Below are 9,119 nucleotides of genomic sequence, written 5' to 3' on the forward strand. Positions count from 1 at the left end.
ACCCATATGATGGATGAGCAATAAATCCCTCACCCTGCGGGGAAAAGACCCGAGGACCCATGCTTAGCTTATCGAGGAAGCTTATTGAGTTAGCTTATCTCTTTGGAGGAAGGACAGAATGATTACCAAGGTTGGGTTGACCAAGGTTTGCCAAGATCGAGATTGGATTTACAACCCAATTCATGAATTCTTTACTGAGATTAGCGCACTATAGGATCGACTATAGGATTAGCTTAGGTATCGACTATAGGTAATCATGTGCCGTTTATGGAATCAAGATTAGTGGGATGAACCAAATGGGCACATCCATGCTCGTAAACAATTCGGTATAGAAACAAATGCTCACATGCATGGGAAGCAACTGGATAAAGCTAATGCCGTAGAACACGCTCAATGGCCATTCATAGGGAATCAAAACCTGAGTTTTAGCTATTGCTTCCTCGCTTTATGCCTAAAGAACCAATAGATTCTAGTTTGGCAGGGCTAGGTACCGAGCTGGTAAATTATCCTCTGCGAACGTGGCGTATGGGGATGGGAATTTAGACTTAATGAACCTGGCCTTCTCTTTATAGGGGTGCTAGATTCTCCCTATAGCCAGCAAAGCCAGACAAGCCCACTAAGCAAGCTCTTCTTCGCACGCGCCTTTCATTCCCGCTTCTTTCTTCCAATTTCAAGCGCACCTTGCTCTCTCTTTGGTCGAGCAAGTGGCTTCGCACCTTGCCGAAGTACTTATCGATTCCTTACCCACCATCCCTCACCCATCGGAATGAGTGAGTGACTTCGTCCCTAAAGGAGAGATTGAAAGGCCAAAAGGTAGGAGGGAGAGGTAGGAGATGGCATAATGACATATATAATGATATATCTCTTTGTATACGATATTCTTCTCCAGTTGCTCAGGGTCCTTATCAGTCGAGCGATGGCGGCCTTATTAGTCGAGTCACTAATGTACCTCTCCCTTACAGTCACTAACCAGCCGCACGAATTTTGATTTCGACGTCGTGTCTTTATATACGCTATTTCCGTAACCCTAAGTGGATCCAGTCGGTTAAGCGCGAAGCCCTAACCGGTTGGTTCAGAGAGGGAGAAAAGCGTGGGGAGTGGATCCAGTCGGTTTAGAGAAAAGCGCGGGGAGTGGATCCAGTTAGGCTGAGAGAGAGAAAGGGGAATGGATCCTGATCAGTGGACCCGTATCCGTCCTCCGTCTCATCTCCGTCCTCCGTATCCGTCCTCCGTCTCCATCCTCTCCTCTCCCTCTCCTTAATAGTCGAGTACCTAAAGGTCCTTATGGTCGAGCACCTCTCCTTATTAGTCGAGCGTGCTTACGCACCCTAAAGGTCCTCTCCTTAACAGTCGAGCCTGCTTACGCATCCTTAACAGTCGAGCCCCCTGTCGGGTCCTCTCCTTAACAGTCGAGCCTGCTTATGCATCCTCTCCCTCTCCCTTATGGTCGAGTAGCTAAAGGTCCTATGGTCGATCACCTAAAGGTCCTTATGGTCGAGCACCTCTCCTTATTAGTCGAGTGTGCTTACGCACCCTAAAGGTCCTCTCCTTATCAGTTGAGCCTGCTTACGCATCCTTATTAGTCGAGCGTGCTACGCACCCTACCGGTCCTCCTTAAATGCTCTTATTATATATAGGCTAGCCTCTATATAAGAAATCGGGAATAGCTCTGGTGGATCGGTTTAGGGGACTTCTAATATAGAGGAGCAAGAACAAACCGAGTTCCCAACTCCAACTATACAGCGGACAACCACGAATCTATCAACTTGTTTCATATAAATACCGAATTTATACATATATCTAAGAGACTGGTGTTATAGTAGGCACCGCTTTGAAAGCCTTTGAAAAGACTACAAAGCCTTTTCTCCGAGCTCGATCGACACTCGAACGATCAAAGAAAATGAAAGAAAGGTGCGAAGCCGCTTGTCCCTCCGGGGGCAAGGAGTTAGTGAGATAGAGAGGCAAACGTGATTCAACAACCTTATTTCTTATAGTCAATAATATAGGATTTATAGCAGTTATTCTATTGCTATTTTGAAGGTCAATCCATGCCATTTATCCCTCCCTCCACTGCTCCCCGAGATCTCTATTTTGGGCCATTCATTCCCCAATTATTTCCCCATCATCCCATATTTCTGCATCCAGTCTCAGATGAGTTATTTACAACTCCTGTCCATCCCCCTTCCCCTCCCTCCACTAAAGCGGTACGAACTTGAGCAGCCTATTCCAGCGGGAGATAAAGTGAAGTGAAGCCCTCTTCACTTCAAGAAGTCTTTTCTTTGCCTTATCGATGCATGAAGAGGGCGGGCCGTGGTTGGTCAGAGGCCGGGTAAGAGAAAGGAGCAATATTGATCTAGACTTTCCCTCCTCAAAATGAAATGAATGAAAAGGAGGGGAAAGCTGCTGGTGGAAGCCATCAGTCGTGCGGACCGCTGCTAGTAGAGGCTGGAGAGCCCTGAAATAGTAGTCAACCCCCATCTAAGCTAAGAAGTCTAGAGGAGCAGGCGGCCCCACCGAGGTCATACTAGCCAAGACAAGGTACCCACACGGAGACTTATATAGATTGAAACACGTCAATCGGTCTTTAGGTATAATAAGTCAAAGCATTTTGAAACAAGTTAAAAAGGGTGCGCATCTCCGGTGTATAGTTCAAGTCGACATAAAAGATATCAATGGGTTGGGGTGGGATAAATAATGGGTACGTCCCCGGCGAAATGTCCCTATGCCTCCGTGAATATTCATAATTGTGTCAAGTAATAATGAATCAAAGTGAAAGCCGCAAGTCAACCCGCAAGAGCGGACCTCATAGGTGATGGTAGTAGGTCGAATGGAATAACCACTGGAAGGCATCACAAAATCTCAATCAATGGCAGTCTTTAACGATTATTCATTTCTTCGTCGAAGCACGTCGTTAAGAGATCTCGTCATTGCTAAAAAGTAAAAGGACGGGAAGCTTATGATGGATGCGATATAACGGGTGAATTACGTAACGGGTGAATACGGGCGAGTTGAGGGTGGGTGAGAATACAGGTGACCGATGAACACCCGATGGAAGGTAAACAGATGGAAGGCCGAAATCAAGAGGAGTGCCCCAGCATGGAATGGAATTCTTACAGCACAGTGAACCCTCGCCCAGATTGAGATCGAGATAGATACCTAGCAGATCTAGGTCCAGATTCAGTGATATATTATGCTGTGCTAGAGTCTGCACCTATACCCCAGCATTCATCCATGCTTGAAACCCCATGAAATGAGTAAGCATCTCCCTATATACGTCAATCTCGATCTGGTGCTAGTAATGGTGGTGCCTCTGCCTTAGATGCTGCTGTTGGCTCGGATACTAGCTCGGATGCTGCTGGTGGAACTGCTGCTGGCTATGGGTCTAAATATCTTTAGCTGCTTCTGTCCCACAACCTCTGCTTATCGCTGGATGGAAGAAAATCGTACGCAAGCAAGAAATAGAATCGGGCCTTCGCAAACGAAAGTCAATAGGATAGATCAAAGGGTAGTTAGGCCCAATCTAGACCGAATTCTCGATCCTACAGAAGCCCAGTTCACGTCATGCCACACATCCAATCCGGCTGAGGAAAGCTCGCAGCAATCGTCAGTCCGTCACGTGTCATATCAGGTAGCACAGGCGTTATCCAAACCTGCCAACATCGCATCAAGCAGGCTGCACCAAGGAAAGTCGGATGGAAGTCATCCCGCCGTTACTAAACTAAATAGGCCTCAAGACCATCACGCGCACGCGAGCGAGATACCCTGGCAGCCAGACTCAATTCACCCTTCAGGCATTAGGGAAGGGATGGCACGCGCGGATAAAATACTCGGGGATCCAGGTTGATCCGAAGACCGTACGCGAGATACATAGGAAAGGTGTTAACCGAGAGATAGCATACATAAAGTTGGTTGGGAAGCAGCAGTCTTGAACGATTATTAAGTAGTCACGGATTCTTCGACTTGCCTTACAATATTCTATTAGGAAGACCATGGATTCATGAAAGGAAAGCAATACCTTCCACATTACATCAATGTCTGAAATATGAATATGAGGGCCAGACCTACAACATTCAGGCTAATAAGGAGCCATTCAAGTATTGTAGGGTCATAGAAGCCCAAATCAGTAAACCAAACCTATGTAAACACTTAGCCGAAGGAGGCTCATCGGTCATAGCACCTGATATAGAAATATCCAAAGATAGGGAAGAAACATTCCATGTAGGGGAATATAGTCAGGCCAGCACCCCTCATCAATCCAATCAACCTGACCCTACAGCCGCTAATGAACGGGATCTCTTAGGAAATAGAAAGTCCCTTAGTATCCCCAGTGACCGCCTGATCCACCTAGCCCACCTTTTAGTATCCCTCCAGAATGAGAAAGTAAGATATCCATAGACTGAACTCCTAGGGGTCCATGGGAGTCTTCTTTTTCCACAAATCTTTTTCCTTTGATCTTAGTGTTATGCCATTAGATAGTTCATTCATTATTGCACATGACCTTACTCTTTTCATCGAGTGTATAGTAATACTTTACTACATGAAGCATGTCTTCATTGACTACTTTTCTAGGGTAAATGTAGTCTCTTATTATCTCTATTGAATATGCACTAAACGAATACACACATTTGTAACCAAAAGTACACGTCATGCTTATGATTCCTATAAGATTGTTGAAATGGGAGTAATAAAGTGGTCCATCACTATAGGTCCTATCACATTAGTCATACTCTAGTTTCTCATCGAGAAGGACTTTTCATTTCATCTATTGCTTGGTCATCCATGGATTGACTGTATGTATGCTATTATCTCTACACTAGACTATTGTGTAGAGTTGGGTGAGATCTATGTCATTCTTTCATATTTAGATCCACTATCACATTGCCATAGTAAGCCACCACTTGTTGAGTGTTTAGATCACTCTATCATCCCATCACTTACTATACTAGGAGCTAACACTACTATGTATCATATTGGGACCATACATCCTTTATGAAAATAGTCACTTAATATCTCACTTACTAATCCCAAGGCACAACCTAGTGCACCTATCAAGCTGCTTGATGTATCTTTCAATGTCATAACTATACTTGAGAGAGAAACAACCAAAGTTTCAAGCTAATACTATCACCCATGGCATACCCCTAACTCACGTTTTGATTGGGTAATACAAACGGTTTTTTATACATCGATCGATCCAATCTTGATGAAGCTAAGAAGCCTAGATACAAGCTGAGAAATTGTATAAGCTAAGTTGTATAATCACTAGGTTTAGAACTCCTTTTGTCTTTAAAGTATTGAGTAAGGAACAAACTGAACTAACACAAGAGTGTCTGTTCCCCCTCCATCTTATCGGGATCTATGTATCTATAAAATCAGAATCAAGTAGTGGTTAGTAAGAGTTCATAGCCTGTATCGTATGAAAAAGCTATCATCATCTATACCAGCAACGAGATAAGAAATTGATGACTGGCTCCTCGTCTTTCCCAGTTCCCAGTTACGATCCATGATGGTGAAAGAAGCGTAAAAGGTATTCCATTCCCATACAGTATATTCGAGGTGTCCGCGTATCTAGTCGCTAAACATTCATACATCATAACTCCAAGCTTTCACAGAGAGCCAAACGTATAAATAAATGTGAAATATACTCAGCATGGTAGATCGAAATGATGGTTCATAGTTGGATGGTTCATGGTTGAGATTTCATAGGCAAGTCATAGGCAAGGAATGAATCATAGACATCAGTCCCTCATAATGAATCTTATAGGGCATAATTCATATCATATTGGTGGAGCTTATTGGACAGACAGAGATGAAATAACCCATCCAACAGGAGGAATACAAGTGCAAGTGATCAAATTCTTATAGGTTCCTATATATTTATACAAGCTTTAGAAAACCCTCTATTGGTTATTCCTATCTTACTTTCTCAAATAGACTCACCTTGTTATATTCTCCCTAAAGAAGAAATAATCCCTATCTAAAGAATAAAGAGGAGTAGTGATCTTCTGTAAGCTCAGATTTATTGATGAGTTCCTACCCAACTCGGAGAGTTTATATTGTTGTTGTTCCCTCTCCCAAACTCACTTTAGGGCTCAACCCAAGCACATACACTATGATAACTAATCCTTCAAATAGAGCTTTTATGCTAACTAAGATGACTGGCTAAGATAGATTCTTTAGATACTTGCCCGGATAAACATATTATTAGAGAGGCTTTCCCGGAGCTTTATGAATTACTTTCACTAGCAGCTTTATGAATAGCAGATAAAAGGGAATTATCAACTGAGCAGATAATAAGGGATTCATTATCAACGTTCATCAATAGCCGTCACCCAATGAAGATATTCATTATCAATAGGAACAACTAGCTTCCCTTCAGGCATAACGACCGCGTTGGTAAGACGCCCCTTTACCCAGAAATGCGTCTATTATTGATAAGCACGTGCCGGGTAAGGGCCCCAGGCCAAGCGAGGTCCATCCATCCGAAGTTCGTACCGATGGTAGAGTCCTCCGTAACAGATGTCGTTACAAAGCTTTCCCTTCCAGTGACGTATATATCGCTCAAGGCTGCTCTATGGACACCCCACTAATTATTTGGCATGCAAGTCAACGCTATAAAATCAATTCCGAGCATAAGCTATTAATTATAGTGGCGAGCTTTACCAAATCCAAATACGGGTGAGAGAGAGAGTCCAAACAAGTAAGGCGCTAACTTACTTGACCAGGGAAGGACGATTCTTGTGCGTGTCCCTATATGGTTGCTTGGATAGAGAACCTTACTTGACCTCTCGCTGATCCAGCCGCAGTCCCTGTTGCTATGCGTCCAGTTCCTATGGGCGGTGCCCCAAGAAAAGCTATTGATCCTGACTGGGAAATCTAGATTGGACCGGATTGGGCTTCCCTACGTAACTGCTATAAAACTCCCCGATCCCAATTGCAGGAATAAGGGTCTTCTCTCTCTATCACAATCTATCCATAACTATCTATCCATCCTACGCATTCCCCTTTGGACATGCTTTACAAATCAACGATCCACATAGCAGGATTCAGGGTATTCCTCTTTATAGAGGAGCTTATCCATTCATTCAGAAAAAGAGAAGGTCCGGAGGGTCTTGCGCTTCCTAGTGCAAGGACCCGACAGGGGGCTCGACTGATAAGGAGAGGAAATCTTATCACCTTTCATTGTTTGTTCCTAGCTCTAACAGCCGGCTAGGAGATAGTTTTTAGCATTCCGAGTGGAGTTGCCATTCTGCTATGGGGGTTTTCATGCATGGGAGTGCTCTACCTACTTCTGGATGCAATGGACTATCTTTCAATCAGATAGCAGATAGACATTCTCCGCCATCTTCTGATAAGCCTGATAGAATGGCGGCCCCTTATAGTGGTGTAACTACTGGGGCTGTAGGTGATTGCATGGCTCCCAGTTGTATAATGCCTTCAGAGATTGACTCCTTTCTGCAGCCTGTAGAGAAGAATGATATGGATATGCTTCAATGGCTTAGGATATTGATCTCGTTGACACGTAAAGAGGAGGAGGAGCACTTTTGTGTTATCAAGGGCAACAAACTTCCACAGATCTCTCAAAAGCGCCCAAAACTTGTGGAGAAGAACCACAAGCTACCCTCAGACACAGTTGGGTTTGAAAAGACCGCAAGCTTGGCAATGGCAGAATTAATGACAGCATCGGCAGCAGCAACAGTACACTCAGGTTTCAAGCCCTTCTTCAAGCGCTTATTCATCTTCGGTTAATAACGCCATTGCTACTCATTGGACAGCTCAGTAAGCAGTGTAGAATCGGGTACGTGATAGCGCAGGCCGAGATGAGCCGAGCACGCAGCTACCCTTGCATACAGGGCTATAGGTGCTCTGCACTCTGGAGGTTGATTCGTTGGAGTCGTTAGGTTTGAGGGTTCATACATACCTTGCTTGTACAAGATCATTATTTTGGAAGGGAAGGATGAAGCATTAAACAGAGCTTATATTAAAGGTGCGAAGCCGCTTGTCCCTCCGGGGGGCAAGGAAATACAGTACCAAGATTCAAGTTCATTGGTCCAGAGAAACAGTTTTGTATACTTTTTAGTTAGCTTTCTCTGGCGCAAAAGACAAAAAAATGTATAATAAAATGAAAGCTATGTTTCTGTTTTACAGGTATGATGCTGATATGAGATGCCTCTTCTTTTTCAATCCATTATCAGAAGGTCCGGAGGGTCTTGCGCTTCCTAGTGCAAGGATTCTCCCAGGCCTTTGATAGCAATCTTTATTTCCTCTCCCTTATGGTCGAGCCCCTCTCCTCTCGATGGCGGCCCTTAAGGTCGAGCAACTAAAGTTTCAATTTACTTATTGGGTGGGGGGGCTAACGGTCGAGCCCCTCACCCATCGGAATGAGTGAGTGACCCCTATAAAGGAGTAGGGGCGATGGCGGCCTTGACAGTCGAGTGTGCTTACGCACCCTCACCATCGGAATAGTGAGTGACCCCTATGAAGAAGTAAGGGCCCTCCGGTCCTCTCCTCTCCCTCTCCTCTCCTTAACAGTCGAGCACCTAAAGGTGATGGCGGCCAGTCGAGCCTGCTTACGCATCCTTAACAGTCGAGCCCCTGACGGACCTTATGGTCGAGCACCTAAAGGTTCAATTTACTTATTGGGTGGCCCCTCTCAAATAAGTCAAAAAAAGGGCGTGCTCCGCATCCTCTCCTCTCCCTCTCCTCTCCTTAACAGTCGAGCACCTAAAGGTGATGGCGGCCTTAACAGTCGAGCCTGCTTACGCATCCTCTCCCTCTTGGTCGAGCACCTAAAGGTCCTCTCCTCTCCCTCTCCCTCTCCTTAACAGTCGAGCACCTAAAGGTCCTTATGGTCGAGTACCTAAAGGTCCTATGGTCGAGCCCCCTAAAGGGTCCTCTCCTTAACAGTCGAGCCTGCTTACGCATCCTTAACAGTCGAGCCTGCCTCCGCATCCTCTCCCTCTCCCTTATGGTCGAGTACCTAAAGGTCCTATGGTCGAGCGCCTCCGGTCCTTATCAGTCGAGTCACTAACGTACCTGGGCATGGTGGTAGTTAGTTATATATGAGCATGTGGTAGTTTAGGTTCAGTGTGCAAGGACCCGACAGGGGGCTCGACTGA

The sequence above is a fragment of the Pinus tabuliformis genome, chromosome 4_1 (assembly GCF_031772625.1).
Source record: "Pinus tabuliformis cultivar Carrire ecotype Pingquan chromosome 4_1, CPIR1, whole genome shotgun sequence".
Taxonomy (NCBI): domain Eukaryota; kingdom Viridiplantae; phylum Streptophyta; class Pinopsida; order Pinales; family Pinaceae; genus Pinus; species Pinus tabuliformis.